The sequence below is a fragment of the Vicugna pacos genome, unplaced genomic scaffold, assembly GCF_048564905.1.
Source record: "Vicugna pacos unplaced genomic scaffold, VicPac4 scaffold_19, whole genome shotgun sequence".
Taxonomy (NCBI): Eukaryota; Metazoa; Chordata; class Mammalia; order Artiodactyla; family Camelidae; genus Vicugna; species Vicugna pacos.
In genome coordinates, this window is record NW_027328740.1 from 30,722,457 (window position 1) to 30,739,187 (window position 16,731).

At 45.1% G+C, this 16,731-nt stretch overlaps 1 long non-coding RNA gene across 1 annotated transcript; it reads right to left on the bottom strand.

Moving 5' to 3' along the window:
- Nucleotides 1-1,113: 1,113 nt before the first annotated feature.
- LOC140693067 (uncharacterized) lies at nt 1,114-6,071 on the bottom strand. Its single transcript, XR_012068722.1, has 3 exons — nt 5,966-6,071; nt 2,693-2,765; nt 1,114-1,319 (listed from the first exon to the last, which is right to left on the bottom strand). It is a non-coding gene; the product is annotated as an uncharacterized lncRNA (long non-coding RNA).
- Nucleotides 6,072-16,731: the final 10,660 nt, after the last annotated feature.

The following is a 16,731-nucleotide window of genomic DNA, read 5'->3' on the forward strand; positions in this document are numbered from 1 at the left end:
GCTGATATTTACCAAGGGAACCATGATTATTCAAAAGAAAATACTTAAGGTGATGTCAAGGATCATTCAGCATGCATCGACCCATTATCGCGGCTTGCATGTACTCAGCACACTTGTATTCGGAGGCGTGCATTCATATTCGTAAATTTTGATTCATAAGAACATATCGTGACCTAACCCTAATGCCGATTTGGAATCAAATGGATTCCTAGTCCGTGATGTAGACTTGTATGTCTTCCAACAGGATGAAGGAATGCCATATTCTAGGCTACGTAGAGAAGAATTGTAAGAAGCCTATAACAAAGGCAAGTAGCTCTGCCAAAGTGTACTAAGAGCAAAAGAGACTGACAGCAAAGTGCACATTGGGGTTGGTTTCATTTCTTGGAATTTCAGCCCCCATGAAACCAATGGATCCATGTCCTGAGAGTGCGGGTGTTTCAGCAGAAATCAGGCGACGCATATGTATTCCGGGTGTACGGATATTATAGGAACATAAGTCTCCTTTAGTGGGTCTCTGTGTACTGTGAACTGTTAGAAAGTTTAAAGACGTGTGAAACCATCAACTGAAAAGGGGCACACTTCCCTCCATTGGTACTGTGCATAGAGATCTGAACAAAAGGAAAGAGGGAAGAAGAAAGGCCCATGGGACGCTAGTGGGTAGAATCACATTTACCTTAGGAACCTCTCGTCGGATGCAGCCCCTCCCCCAACACTGACAAGATGCAGCAGCCATTGGGGATGGCAGTTAGCGGTTGGATTCCAGGTGGAATGTTGGTGTGTACCGCGAGGCTTGTTGTGGCTGTTGGATCCTAGGTAACCGGGCAGAGTTCTGTGGGTGGATCAGTGTGATGGAGGGGCTGCCGCCCTCTGTGGAGCTTGGCTTAGGTGTTTGGTCCGGGAAGCTGTGTAAGTTCGAGATACTGCTGCTGCCCAAAGACCTGAGGTCACAGGTCAGTTTCCAGAACCTGAAAGGGCAGACAGTGGAAGATCTGCCTGTCATCAGCTTACTGGTGAGGCTCCGAGGTACTTTCAGACTTGCCCAGTCCTGGTGAAGTCAACTTTAGGGGAGACACGAAGAGAAGCTGGCCGAAAAGCTGGCTGAACGGATTGAGGAGAGATGCGAACACATGGATGAGAGATGTTCTGCTACAATGGAGAATACTGGCGTGGAGACAGCTGTAGAGGATACCAGGCTCCAAAGACATTCATGAGACATATGGAACCTCGCTGATACTGGCAGAAACATACGGAGTGCCAACGTGGACTTGAGGAAGTTCCTCAATTCTCTTCTCCAAGAACGGGTCCAAGGTCCCTGACGTCTGCAAGAGAAGAGATGGCAGAGATGATCAAAACGCTCCTGTTCTTGGAAGAGGTCATGGGAATCCACACTTCCCAAGGGGCCTTCCCAAGCCATTCAGACCAGAATTCACCAAGCCCAGGTAAGCCTTTTCCCAGGTTTGGGCCTAGCTAGCAAGCACTTGCCTTCCCTCCCCTCCACACAGGCATCCATTTTGAAGGATCAGTAGCTGAGCTGCAATGAAGCCATTACGAGTAAAACAAGCCCCTCCTAGAATCAGAGTTCCTCCAGCTTCACACTCTGTGAACAACAGTGAACTCCTTAAAGGTCCAATAAACTTGGCTGAAATAGATAGGAATTGAATACTTAGCTCACACCTAGAAACGATGGCCTTCCGCTAGATTCAGCAAATGTTGTGCTTATGTCTTCCCTGGGGTGAAGGGAGTGTGGTAAGAGAGGGGAATCTGACTGAACTTGAATCTGTATTAGGCCTCAATTTTTCAAGACAGTATAGGTAAATAGTACAAGTCAGAAACAGAACAGTACAGTAAAAGTCGCCAATGATATAAAAGACACAGCTTATGTGGATCGTCTTTCACTTGAGTCAAGCCCCCGTGGGCACTATATCATGCGGGTGCAGACTTGGTTGCGTTAAATGGCTTTACCCAACATGATCGGATGATTAAGCGTTCTCATCACTGATAGAAGAACACCTGGTTCTCCATAGACTAGCATAATTGCAGCAGGGTTCTCCTAGCTAGAATGCCTCTAGGTGCTTTTGGATTCAAACCTAAATGTATATATTTGGTTTCTTTCCTCTTGTATTTTCCTAGAGAGGGATGTTACCCCTTGAAATGCCAATATTGGCCAGTAGGTGTCATTGGGAGTAAAGGGCACCAATGCACAAGTGTATCCAAGTTTGGGGGTTATTTCAAGTTTCCAATAGTTATTTCATGGTTCCTGTTGGTTTCGGAGGCTTCAACCGTAAAGAGCCGACATGAACCCTTTAACAGTTTGGACTGCCAATTTGCATTCTATCTGTCTAGGTTTTCCGTCGAGCTGACAAAATGTTACCAAAATTGACAAGTCTGGCTTCTAGGTCGATTGAGTGTGTTTCAAAAAATAACTTCATTTTCGTATAACTCCCAAAACATGTAAATGAATTCTTTTAAACTTCTTAAAGACTGCAAATGAGATATCAACACAATGTCAAAACAGGTGTATTCGGACCATCCCTCCCACCACGGCTGTATAGAAACAAAGAGCTAAGCAAATATCACATTTCTGTGAAATGTATCTGGATAGTGTTGATTCATCGATGCCCAGTTGGCAGAGAAGAAGTGCAACCTGCACTCACTCGCTCCCATGAACAGAGCAATGGAAACATCCACTCACCCAGCCCTTGGCACAGGACACTTGCCGAAGAGAGGTCTGTTACTTCCAAAGACAGGATGAGGCCTCAGGACACCTGGAAGCAGGAGAAGGCAAAGCAGGAAATGGAATCCAGTGAGGGTCTGACCCCTGGTGATGGAGCAACAAGGGTGAAACTCTGTTTAACTTGGACGCACACTCTCAAGCGGACAGGAGACATGGGATAGAAGGTGATGTGCTGAGATTTACAAGAGTGCACAGCAGATGCTTGGCTGACAGAACTCAAAGAAACCAGCGCAAAATATCCCCACAGTTGATTCGGAGTCCAAGATCCCAGCTGCCACATTTGAGGTAGCAGAGGCAACGTTCTGTGAGGGATAGGGCTACGAATGATGGCACACGCTGAGTCTCAGGGATCTGGAGTGCATTGTGGGATGTGGTGGGTCGAATCAAGAGAGCAAACCAAAATGTGTACCAATGATAAAGCATCAAAACTGGTCACGTGGTTGAGATTACCAATATGTCCCATGGCCACAGCCAGTGCATCTGCAGGACCAGGGACCAATTGGGCATTTTGCCAATAGAGCACGTGTGGGGCTGACTCAGAGATATCGTTCATCTGGTCTGAGGGATCCAGGGGGCCTTGGTTTTGAAATCAGAATGAAAAGACTTAGGATCTGCTACATTCATAACCTGGGCTGGGATTATGGTTTGGTTTGAGGCACAGGATGCGCAACAGCTGTGTGGTTGCCTTCGTGCACCCGTGCCACAAGGATGAGAGGACAAGGAAGAGTGGTCCAAGTCCACAGCGTTAGAAGAGGAAGCATTACCTACAGCATTATCTCCCTAAAGCTGATGCTACATTTTGGATGGCACCAGCACGGTACGGCACCGAGGACACCAAGGTAGGTCTGCGGGATCATTCCAGCAGGCCCTGATATGTGACATCCATAGATATGCTTCCACTGGTGTTTCTGTAGACAGAGAAGCTCTGAGAAGAACTGCTTTCATTGGGACATTCCCGTGGAACTACAAAGCACAAGCGCACTCTCAGTTTGCTGTTTTGGAAACACTCCAAAATGACATAGAGCAGAATGCAGAGCTGAGAACCTTTAAAAGCTTCATTTCCACAAGAGGAAGTGTCCTGCGCACTTTCAGAATTGTGAGATAAGCATTATCAAAATGAAGTTATGCAAATCGAAATAGTATTGGTTTTTCATCAAAACTAATGCAACAACAGCAATTGGAGATATACCAGACAACACACACAGGAACACGATATGGCATCAATGTCTAGGAGAAATTGTCCGCACAGAAATCCCATGGAATTGCGTAGAGCCAAAAGTCTAAAATTTTCACTTAACAAAGCCCTAGAAGTCCACATTACATACCTGATATTACCTGAGCAGTAGAGGTGAAGAAGTACAGTAAAAGAAACAGGAAGTACCATTTTCAGTTCCAAAGATATTGAAGGCCCAAAAGATAAGCTTTCAAACAACTAGACTGCAAAACGCTATCCAGACCATGTGTTGAAAATGGAGGTCAGGAAATCACTGAAAAACAACAGTGTCTCAGAATCACATAAGGCAGAATACCGGAAAAGGGGAAGAGAAAGTCTAAAGACGAGCCAAAAAATATCAGGAAACTCAATGGATGTGATAATATCAGGGCTAAAATTTAGTCGTAAGCAGACTAGATAATGCAGAGGGACGCGTGAATGACTGTGAAGACATGGGATCAGAAAAACCTCGGTCAGAAGCAGACATAGGAAAGCAAGTGCAAAGCAATGTAAACATTGCTGTTGAACCCTGGGTTAAGACAGGGCATGAAAGACTAGAATTCATAAGGGTCCCAGATGGAAAAGCAAGAGATAAGGAAACAAAAAATGTCTGAAAATTTATCTGTAGGAAAATCAGACTGAAACTTCCTGAAAGCCAAGAAAGAATCATGTATGCGAATTCAGGAATTACACAGCATCCAAAGGAGGTGGAATCCCAATAGACCTACCAGCAGCTGTATGATTCAAATCAACAAAGCTCACGAATATCACAGTGATTTACAATGCACCTGGAGGAAACAACATAGTCACAAGGGAACCTCAAGAGGGGATTCAGCTGATATCTCGGCAGCAATATTGCAGGAGAGGGAGGAGTGCCAGGACACAGACCATATCCTGAATGGCCAAATGCTGCCACCTAGGGGAGCCTATGCCACATGACCGCCAGTCCTAATAACGGCAGAGCTAGAAAATTCCACAAACCGGCAAATCTTAAAAGAATTCAGCAGTTCAAAACTTATCCTACAAGAATGGTTGAGAAATCTACCCTGAATAGAAAAGCAGCAAGATGAAATGGAAAGAAGAAACCATTATTGGAAATGCAAGAAGAGCATGAGTGGCAAAGAAGAAACAAGAAGAAGGCAAGGAGGACATCAAAACCCTAAAGATGGGAGAGGGAAGCAGGAAATCATAGGTGATTGGAAGCACTCTCTTAAGTGAATCAGCTTATTTGACTCTCTGTTTCAAGCTTAAGGAGAGATGCATGGCCTGTCGTGTTTGCAATACAAGCGAGAAGCAGACCAACAAAGAATCAAACCAACAAACAAACACCAAAATGGTACGGTTGGCTGATATTTACCAAGGGAACCATGATTATTCAAAAGAAAATACTTAAGGTGATGTCAAGGATCATTCAGCATGCATCGACCCATTATCGCGGCTTGCATGTACTCAGCACACTTGTATTCGGAGGCGTGCATTCATATTCGTAAATTTTGATTCATAAGAACATATCGTGACCTAACCCTAATGCCGATTTGGAATCAAATGGATTCCTAGTCCGTGATGTAGACTTGTATGTCTTCCAACAGGATGAAGGAATGCCATATTCTAGGCTACGTAGAGAAGAATTGTAAGAAGCCTATAACAAAGGCAAGTAGCTCTGCCAAAGTGTACTAAGAGCAAAAGAGACTGACAGCAAAGTGCACATTGGGGTTGGTTTCATTTCTTGGAATTTCAGCCCCCATGAAACCAATGGATCCATGTCCTGAGAGTGCGGGTGTTTCAGCAGAAATCAGGCGACGCATATGTATTCCGGGTGTACGGATATTATAGGAACATAAGTCTCCTTTAGTGGGTCTCTGTGTACTGTGAACTGTTAGAAAGTTTAAAGACGTGTGAAACCATCAACTGAAAAGGGACACACTTCCCTCCATTGGTACTGTGCATAGAGATCTGAACAAAAGGAAAGAGGGAAGAAGAAAGGCCCATGGGACGCTAGTGGGTAGAATCACATTTACCTTAGGAACTTCTCGTCGGATGCAGCCCCTCCCCCAACACTGACAAGATGCAGCAGCCATTGGGGATGGCAGTTAGCGGTTGGATTCCAGGTGGAATGTTGGTGTGTACCGCGAGGCTTGTTGTGGCTGTTGGATCCTAGGTAACCGGGCAGAGTTCTGTGGGTGGATCAGTGTGATGGAGGGGCTGCCGCCCTCTGTGGAGCTTGGCTTAGGTGTTTGGTCCGGGAAGCTGTGTAAGTTCGAGATACTGCTGCTGCCCAAAGACCTGAGGTCACAGGTCAGTTTCCAGAACCTGAAAGGGCAGACAGTGGAAGATCTGCCTGTCATCAGCTTACTGGTGAGGCTCCGAGGTACTTTCAGACTTGCCCAGTCCTGGTGAAGTCAACTTTAGGGGAGACACGAAGAGAAGCTGGCCGAAAAGCTGGCTGAACGGATTGAGGAGAGATGCGAACACATGGATGAGAGATGTTCTGCTACAATGGAGAATACTGGCGTGGAGACAGCTGTAGAGGATACCAGGCTCCAAAGACATTCATGAGACATATGGAACCTCGCTGATACTGGCAGAAACATACGGAGTGCCAACGTGGACTTGAGGAAGTTCCTCAATTCTCTTCTCCAAGAACGGGTCCAAGGTCCCTGACGTCTGCAAGAGAAGAGATGGCAGAGATGATCAAAACGCTCCTGTTCTTGGAAGAGGTCATGGGAATCCACACTTCCCAAGGGGCCTTCCCAAGCCATTCAGACCAGAATTCACCAAGCCCAGGTAAGCCTTTTCCCAGGTTTGGGCCTAGCTAGCAAGCACTTGCCTTCCCTCCCCTCCACACAGGCATCCATTTTGAAGGATCAGTAGCTGAGCTGCAATGAAGCCATTACGAGTAAAACAAGCCCCTCCTAGAATCAGAGTTCCTCCAGCTTCACACTCTGTGAACAACAGTGAACTCCTTAAAGGTCCAATAAACTTGGCTGAAATAGATAGGAATTGAATACTTAGCTCACACCTAGAAACGATGGCCTTCCGCTAGATTCAGCAAATGTTGTGCTTATGTCTTCCCTGGGGTGAAGGGAGTGTGGTAAGAGAGGGGAATCTGACTGAACTTGAATCTGTATTAGGCCTCAATTTTTCAAGACAGTATAGGTAAATATTACAAGTCAGAAAGAGAACTGTACTGTAAAAGTCGCCAATGATATAAAAGACACAGCTTATGTGGATTGTCTTTCACTTGAGTCAAGCCCCCGTGGGCACTATATCATGCGGGTGCAGACTTGGTTGCGTTAAATGGCTTTACCCAACATGATCGGATGATTAAGCGTTCTCATCACTGATAGAAGAACACCTGGTTCTCCATAGACTAGCATAACTGCAGCAGGGTTCTCCTAGCTAGAATGCCTCTAGGTGCTTTTGGATTCAAACCTAAATGTATATATTTGGTTTCTTTCCTCTTGTATTTTCCTAGAGAGGGATGTTACCCCTTGAAATGCCAATATTGGCCAGTAGGTGTCATTGGGAGTAAAGGGCACCAATGCACAAGTGTATTCAAGTTTGGGGGTTATTTCAAGTTTCCAATAGTTATTTCATGGTTCCTGTTGGTTTCGGAGGCTTCAACTGTAAAGAGCCGACATGAACCCTTTAACAGTTTGGACTGCCAATTTGCATTCTATCTGTCTAGGTTTTCCGTCGAGCTGACAAAATGTTACCAAAATTGACAAGTCTGGCTTCTAGGTCGATTGAGTGTGTTTCAAAAAATAACTTCATTTTCGTATAACTCCCAAAACATGTAAATGAATTCTTTTAAACTTCTTAAAGACTGCAAATGAGATATCAACACAATGTCAAAACAGGTGTATTCGGACCATCCCTCCCACCACGGCTGTATAGAAACAAAGAGCTAAGCAAATATCACATTTCTGTGAAATGTATCTGGATAGTGTTGATTCATCGATGCCCAGTTGGCAGAGAAGAAGTGCAACCTGCACTCACTCGCTCCCATGAACAGAGCAATGGAAACATCCACTCACCCAGCCCTTGGCACAGGACACTTGCCGAAGAGAGGTCTGTTACTTCCAAAGACAGGATGAGGCCTCAGGACACCTGGAAGCAGGAGAAGGCAAAGCAGGAAATGGAATCCAGTGAGGGTCTGACCCCTGGTGATGGAGCAACAAGGGTGAACCTCTGTTTAACTTGGACGCACACTCTCAAGCGGACAGGAGACATGGGATAGAAGGTGATGTGCTGAGATTTACAAGAGTGCACAGCAGATGCTTGGCTGACAGAACTCAAAGAAACCAGCGCAAAATATCCCCACAGTTGATTCGGAGTCCAAGATCCCAGCTGCCACATTTGAGGTAGCAGAGGCAACGTTCTGTGAGGGATAGGGCTACGAATGATGGCACACGCTGAGTCTCAGGGATCTGGAGTGCATTGTGGGATGTGGTGGGTCGAATCAAGAGAGCAAACCAAAATGTGTACCAATGATAAAGCATCAAAACTGGTCACGTGGTTGAGATTACCAATATGTCCCATGGCCACACCCAGTGCATCTGCAGGACCAGGGACCAATTGGGCATTTTGCCAATAGAGCACGTGTGGGGCTGACTCAGAGATATCGTTCATCTGGTCTGAGGGATCCAGGGGGCCTTGGTTTTGAAATCAGAATGAAAAGACTTAGGATCTGCTACATTCATAACCTGGGCTGGGATTATGGTTTGGTTTGAGGCACAGGATGCGCAACAGCTGTGTGGTTGCCTTCGTGCACCCGTGCCACAAGGATGAGAGGACAAGGAAGAGTGGTCCAAGTCCACAGCGTTAGAAGAGGAAGCATTACCTACAGCATTATCTCCCTAAAGCGGATGCTACATTTTGGATGGCACCAGCACGGTACGGCACCGAGGACACCAAGGTAGGTCTGCGGGATCATTCCAGCAGGCCCTGATATGTGACATCCATTGATATGCTTCCACTGGTGTTTCTGTAGACAGAGAAGCTCTGAGAAGAACTGCTTTCATTGGCACATTCCCGTGGAACTACAAAGCACAAGCGCACTCTCAGTTTGCTGTTTTGGAAACACTCCAAAATGACATAGAGCAGAATGCAGAGCTGAGAACCTTTAAAAGCTTCATTTCCACAAGAGGAAGTGTCCTGCGCACTTTCAGAATTGTGAGATAAGCATTATCAAAATGAAGTTATGCAAATCGAAATAGTATTGGTTTTTCATCAAAACTAATGCAACAACAGCAATTGGAGATATACCAGACAACACACACAGGAACACGATATGGCATCAATGTCTAGGAGAAATTGTCCGCACAGAAATCCCATGGAATTGCGTAGAGCCAAAAGTCTAAAATTTTCACTTAACAAAGCCCTAGAAGTCCACATTACATACCTGATATTACCTGAGCAGTAGAGGTGAAGAAGTACAGTAAAAGAAACAGGAAGTACCATTTTCAGTTCCAAAGATATTGAAGGCCCAAAAGATATGCTTTCAAACAACTAGACTGCAAAACGCTATCCAGACCATGTGTTGAAAATGGAGGTCAGGAAATCACTGAAAAACAACAGTGTCTCAGAATCACATAAGGCAGAATACCGGAAAAGGGGAAGAGAAAGTCTAAAGACGAGCCAAAAAATATCAGGAAACTCAATGGATGTGATAATATCAGGGCTAAAATTTAGTCGTAAGCAGACTAGATAATGCAGAGGGACGCGTGAATGACTGTGAAGACATGGGATCAGAAAAACCTCGGTCAGAAGCAGACATAGGAAAGCAAGTGCAAAGCAATGTAAACATTGCTGTTGAACCCTGGGTTAAGACAGGGCATGAAAGACTAGAATTCATAAGGGTCCCAGATGGAAAAGCAAGAGATAAGGAAACAAAAAATGTCTGAAAATTTATCTGTAGAAAAATCAGACTGAAACTTCCTGAAAGCCAAGAAAGAATCATGTATGCGAATTCAGGAATTACACAGCATCCAAAGGAGGTGGAATCCCAATAGACCTACCAGCAGCTGTATGATTCAAATCAACAAAGCTCACGAATATCACAGTGATTTAAAATGCACCTGGAGGAAACAACATAGTCACAAGGGAACCTCAAGAGGGGATTCAGCTGATATCTCGGCAGCAATATTGCAGGAGAGGGAGGAGTGCCAGGACACAGACCATATCCTGAATGGCCAAATGCTGCCACCTAGGGGAGCCTATGCCACATGACCGCCAGTCCTAATAACGGCAGAGCTAGAAAATTCCACAAACCGGCAAATCTTAAAAGAATTCAGCAGTTCAAAACTTATCCTACAAGAATGGTTGAGAAATCTACCCTGAATAGAAAAGCAGCAAGATGAAATGGAAAGAAGAAACCATTATTGGAAATGCAAGAAGAGCATGAGTGGCAAAGAAGAAACAAGAAGAAGGCAAGGAGGACATCAAAACCCTAAAGATGGGAGAGGGAAGCAGGAAATCATAGGTGATTGGAAGCACTCTCTTAAGTGAATCAGCTTATTTGACTCTCTGTTTCAAGCTTAAGGAGAGATGCATGGCCTGTCGTGTTTGCAATACAAGCGAGAAGCAGACCAACAAAGAATCAAACCAACAAACAAACACCAAAATGGTACGGTTGGCTGATATTTACCAAGGGAACCATGATTATTCAAAAGAAAATACTTAAGGTGATGTCAAGGATCATTCAGCATGCATCGACCCATTATCGCGGCTTGCATGTACTCAGCACACTTGTATTCGGAGGCGTGCATTCATATTCGTAAATTTTGATTCATAAGAACATATCGTGACCTAACCCTAATGCCGATTTGGAATCAAATGGATTCCTAGTCCGTGATGTAGACTTGTATGTCTTCCAACAGGATGAAGGAATGCCATATTCTAGGCTACGTAGAGAAGAATTGTAAGAAGCCTATAACAAAGGCAAGTAGCTCTGCCAAAGTGTACTAAGAGCAAAAGAGACTGACAGCAAAGTGCACATTGGGGTTGGTTTCATTTCTTGGAATTTCAGCCCCCATGAAACCAATGGATCCATGTCCTGAGAGTGCGGGTGTTTCAGCAGAAATCAGGCGACGCATATGTATTCCGGGTGTACGGATATTATAGGAACATAAGTCTCCTTTAGTGGGTCTCTGTGTACTGTGAACTGTTAGAAAGTTTAAAGACGTGTGAAACCATCAACTGAAAAGGGACACACTTCCCTCCATTGGTACTGTGCATAGAGATCTGAACAAAAGGAAAGAGGGAAGAAGAAAGGCCCATGGGACGCTAGTGGGTAGAATCACATTTACCTTAGGAACCTCTCGTCGGATGCAGCCCCTCCCCCAACACTGACAAGATGCAGCAGCCATTGGGGATGGCAGTTAGCGGTTGGATTCCAGGTGGAATGTTGGTGTGTACCGCGAGGCTTGTTGTGGCTGTTGGATCCTAGGTAACCGGGCAGAGTTCTGTGGGTGGATCAGTGTGATGGAGGGGCTGCCGCCCTCTGTGGAGCTTGGCTTAGGTGTTTGGTCCGGGAAGCTGTGTAAGTTCGAGATACTGCTGCTGCCCAAAGACCTGAGGTCACAGGTCAGTTTCCAGAACCTGAAAGGGCAGACAGTGGAAGATCTGCCTGTCATCAGCTTACTGGTGAGGCTCCGAGGTACTTTCAGACTTGCCCAGTCCTGGTGAAGTCAACTTTAGGGGAGACACGAAGAGAAGCTGGCCGAAAAGCTGGCTGAACGGATTGAGGAGAGATGCGAACACATGGATGAGAGATGTTCTGCTACAATGGAGAATACTGGCGTGGAGACAGCTGTAGAGGATACCAGGCTCCAAAGACATTCATGAGACATATGGAACCTCGCTGATACTGGCAGAAACATACGGAGTGCCAACGTGGACTTGAGGAAGTTCCTCAATTCTCTTCTCCAAGAATGGGTCCAAGGTCCCTGACGTCTGCAAGAGAAGAGATGGCAGAGATGATCAAAACGCTCCTGTTCTTGGAAGAGGTCATGGGAATCCACACTTCCCAAGGGGCCTTCCCAAGCCATTCAGACCAGAATTCACCAAGCCCAGGTAAGCCTTTTCCCAGGTTTGGGCCTAGCTAGCAAGCACTTGCCTTCCCTCCCCTCCACACAGGCATCCATTTTGAAGGATCAGTAGCTGAGCTGCAATGAAGCCATTACGAGTAAAACAAGCCCCTCCTAGAATCAGAGTTCCTCCAGCTTCACACTCTGTGAACAACAGTGAACTCCTTAAAGGTCCAATAAACTTGGCTGAAATAGATAGGAATTGAATACTTAGCTCACACCTAGAAACGATGGCCTTCCGCTAGATTCAGCAAATGTTGTGCTTATGTCTTCCCTGGGGTGAAGGGAGTGTGGTAAGAGAGGGGAATCTGACTGAACTTGAATCTGTATTAGGCCTCAATTTTTCAAGACAGTATAGGTAAATAGTACAAGTCAGAAACAGAACAGTACAGTAAAAGTCGCCAATGATATAAAAGACACAGCTTATGTGGATCGTCTTTCACTTGAGTCAAGCCCCCGTGGGCACTATATCATGCGGGTGCAGACTTGGTTGCGTTAAATGGCTTTACCCAACATGATCGGATGATTAAGCGTTCTCATCACTGATAGAAGAACACCTGGTTCTCCATAGACTAGCATAATTGCAGCAGGGTTCTCCTAGCTAGAATGCCTCTAGGTGCTTTTGGATTCAAACCTAAATGTATATATTTGGTTTCTTTCCTCTTGTATTTTCCTAGAGAGGGATGTTACCCCTTGAAATGCCAATATTGGCCAGTAGGTGTCATTGGGAGTAAAGGGCACCAATGCACAAGTGTATCCAAGTTTGGGGGTTATTTCAAGTTTCCAATAGTTATTTCATGGTTCCTGTTGGTTTCGGAGGCTTCAACCGTAAAGAGCCGACATGAACCCTTTAACAGTTTGGACTGCCAATTTGCATTCTATCTGTCTAGGTTTTCCGTCGAGCTGACAAAATGTTACCAAAATTGACAAGTCTGGCTTCTAGGTCGATTGAGTGTGTTTCAAAAAATAACTTCATTTTCGTATAACTCCCAAAACATGTAAATGAATTCTTTTAAACTTCTTAAAGACTGCAAATGAGATATCAACACAATGTCAAAACAGGTGTATTCGGACCATCCCTCCCACCACGGCTGTATAGAAACAAAGAGCTAAGCAAATATCACATTTCTGTGAAATGTATCTGGATAGTGTTGATTCATCGATGCCCAGTTGGCAGAGAAGAAGTGCAACCTGCACTCACTCGCTCCCATGAACAGAGCAATGGAAACATCCACTCACCCAGCCCTTGGCACAGGACACTTGCCAAAGAGAGGTCTGTTACTTCCAAAGACAGGATGAGGCCTCAGGACACCTGGAAGCAGGAGAAGGCAAAGCAGGAAATGGAATCCAGTGAGGGTCTGACCCCTGGTGATGGAGCAACAAGGGTGAAACTCTGTTTAACTTGGACGCACACTCTCAAGCGGACAGGAGACATGGGATAGAAGGTGATGTGCTGAGATTTACAAGAGTGCACAGCAGATGCTTGGCTGACAGAACTCAAAGAAACCAGCGCAAAATATCCCCACAGTTGATTCGGAGTCCAAGATCCCAGCTGCCACATTTGAGGTAGCAGAGGCAACGTTCTGTGAGGGATAGGGCTACGAATGATGGCACACGCTGAGTCTCAGGGATCTGGAGTGCATTGTGGGATGTGGTGGGTCGAATCAAGAGAGCAAACCAAAATGTGTACCAATGATAAAGCATCAAAACTGGTCACGTGGTTGAGATTACCAATATGTCCCATGGCCACACCCAGTGCATCTGCAGGACCAGGGACCAATTGGGCATTTTGCCAATAGAGCACGTGTGGGGCTGAATCAGAGATATCGTTCATCTGGTCTGAGGGATCCAGGGGGCCTTGGTTTTGAAATCAGAATGAAAAGCCTTAGGATCTGCTACATTCATAACCTGGGCTGGGATTATGGTTTGGTTTGAGGCACAGGATGCGCAACAGCTGTGTGGTTGCCTTCGTGCACCCGTGCCACAAGGATGAGAGGACAAGGAAGAGTGGTCCAAGTCCACAGCGTTAGAAGAGGAAGCATTACCTACAGCATTATCTCCCTAAAGCGGATGCTACATTTTGGATGGCACCAGCACGGTACGGCACCGAGGACACCAAGGTAGGTCTGCGGGATCATTCCAGCAGGCCCTGATATGTGACATCCATAGATATGCTTCCACTGGTGTTTCTGTAGACAGAGAAGCTCTGAGAAGAACTGCTTTCATTGGCACATTCCCGTGGAACTACAAAGCACAAGCGCACTCTCAGTTTGCTGTTTTGGAAACACTCCAAAATGACATAGAGCAGAATGCAGAGCTGAGAACCTTTAAAAGCTTCATTTCCACAAGAGGAAGTGTCCTGCGCACTTTCAGAATTGTGAGATAAGCATTATCAAAATGAAGTTATGCAAATCGAAATAGTATTGGTTTTTCATCAAAACTAATGCAACAACAGCAATTGGAGATATACCAGACAACACACACAGGAACACGATATGGCATCAATGTCTAGGAGAAATTGTCCGCACAGAAATCCCATGGAATTGCGTAGAGCCAAAAGTCTAAAATTTTCACTTAACAAAGCCCTAGAAGTCCACATTACATACCTGATATTACCTGAGCAGTAGAGGTGAAGAAGTACAGTAAAAGAAACAGGAAGTACCATTTTCAGTTCCAAAGATATTGAAGGCCCAAAAGATAAGCTTTCAAACAACTAGACTGCAAAACGCTATCCAGACCATGTGTTGAAAATGGAGGTCAGGAAATCACTGAAAAACAACAGTGTCTCAGAATCACATAAGGCAGAATACCGGAAAAGGGGAAGAGAAAGTCTAAAGACGAGCCAAAAAATATCAGGAAACTCAATGGATGTGATAATATCAGGGCTAAAATTTAGTCGTAAGCAGACTAGATAATGCAGAGGGACGCGTGAATGACTGTGAAGACATGGGATCAGAAAAACCTCGGTCAGAAGCAGACATAGGAAAGCAAGTGCAAAGCAATGTAAACATTGCTGTTGAACCCTGGGTTAAGACAGGGCATGAAAGACTAGAATTCATAAGGGTCCCAGATGGAAAAGCAAGAGATAAGGAAACAAAAAATGTCTGAAAATTTATCTGTAGAAAAATCAGACTGAAACTTCCTGAAAGCCAAGAAAGAATCATGTATGCGAATTCAGGAATTACACAGCATCCAAAGGAGGTGGAATCCCAATAGACCTACCAGCAGCTGTATGATTCAAATCAACAAAGCTCACGAATATCACAGTGATTTACAATGCACCTGGAGGAAACAACATAGTCACAAGGGAACCTCAAGAGGGGATTCAGCTGATATCTCGGCAGCAATATTGCAGGAGAGGGAGGAGTGCCAGGACACAGACCATATCCTGAATGGCCAAATGCTGCCACCTAGGGGAGCCTATGCCACATGACCGCCAGTCCTAATAACGGCAGAGCTAGAAAATTCCACAAACCGGCAAATCTTAAAAGAATTCAGCAGTTCAAAACTTATCCTACAAGAATGGTTGAGAAATCTACCCTGAATAGAAAAGCAGCAAGATGAAATGGAAAGAAGAAACCATTATTGGAAATGCAAGAAGAGCATGAGTGGCAAAGAAGAAACAAGAAGAAGGCAAGGAGGACATCAAAACCCTAAAGATGGGAGAGGGAAGCAGGAAATCATAGGTGATTGGAAGCACTCTCTTAAGTGAATCAGCTTATTTGACTCTCTGTTTCAAGCTTAAGGAGAGATGCATGGCCTGTCGTGTTTGCAATACAAGCGAGAAGCAGACCAACAAAGAATCAAACCAACAAACAAACACCAAAATGGTACGGTTGGCTGATATTTACCAAGGGAACCATGATTATTCAAAAGAAAATACTTAAGGTGATGTCAAGGATCATTCAGCATGCATCGACCCATTATCGCGGCTTGCATGTACTCAGCACACTTGTATTCGGAGGCGTGCATTCATATTCGTAAATTTTGATTCATAAGAACATATCGTGACCTAACCCTAATGCCGATTTGGAATCAAATGGATTCCTAGTCCGTGATGTAGACTTGTATGTCTTCCAACAGGATGAAGGAATGCCATATTCTAGGCTACGTAGAGAAGAATTGTAAGAAGCCTATAACAAAGGCAAGTAGCTCTGCCAAAGTGTACTAAGAGCAAAAGAGACTGACAGCAAAGTGCACATTGGGGTTGGTTTCATTTCTTGGAATTTCAGCCCCCATGAAACCAATGGATCCATGTCCTGAGAGTGCGGGTGTTTCAGCAGAAATCAGGCGACGCATATGTATTCCGGGTGTACGGATATTATAGGAACATAAGTCTCCTTTAGTGGGTCTCTGTGTACTGTGAACTGTTAGAAAGTTTAAAGACGTGTGAAACCATCAACTGAAAAGGGACACACTTCCCTCCATTGGTACTGTGCATAGAGATCTGAACAAAAGGAAAGAGGGAAGAAGAAAGGCCCATGGGACGCTAGTGGGTAGAATCACATTTACCTTAGGAACCTCTCGTCAGATGCAGCCCCTCCCCCAACACTGACAAGATGCAGCAGCCATTGGGGATGGCAGTTAGCGGTTGGATTCCAGGTGGAATGTTGGTGTGTACCGCGAGGCTTGTTGTGGCTGTTGGATCCTAGGTAATCGGGCAGAGTTCTGTGGGTGGATCAGTGTGATGGAGG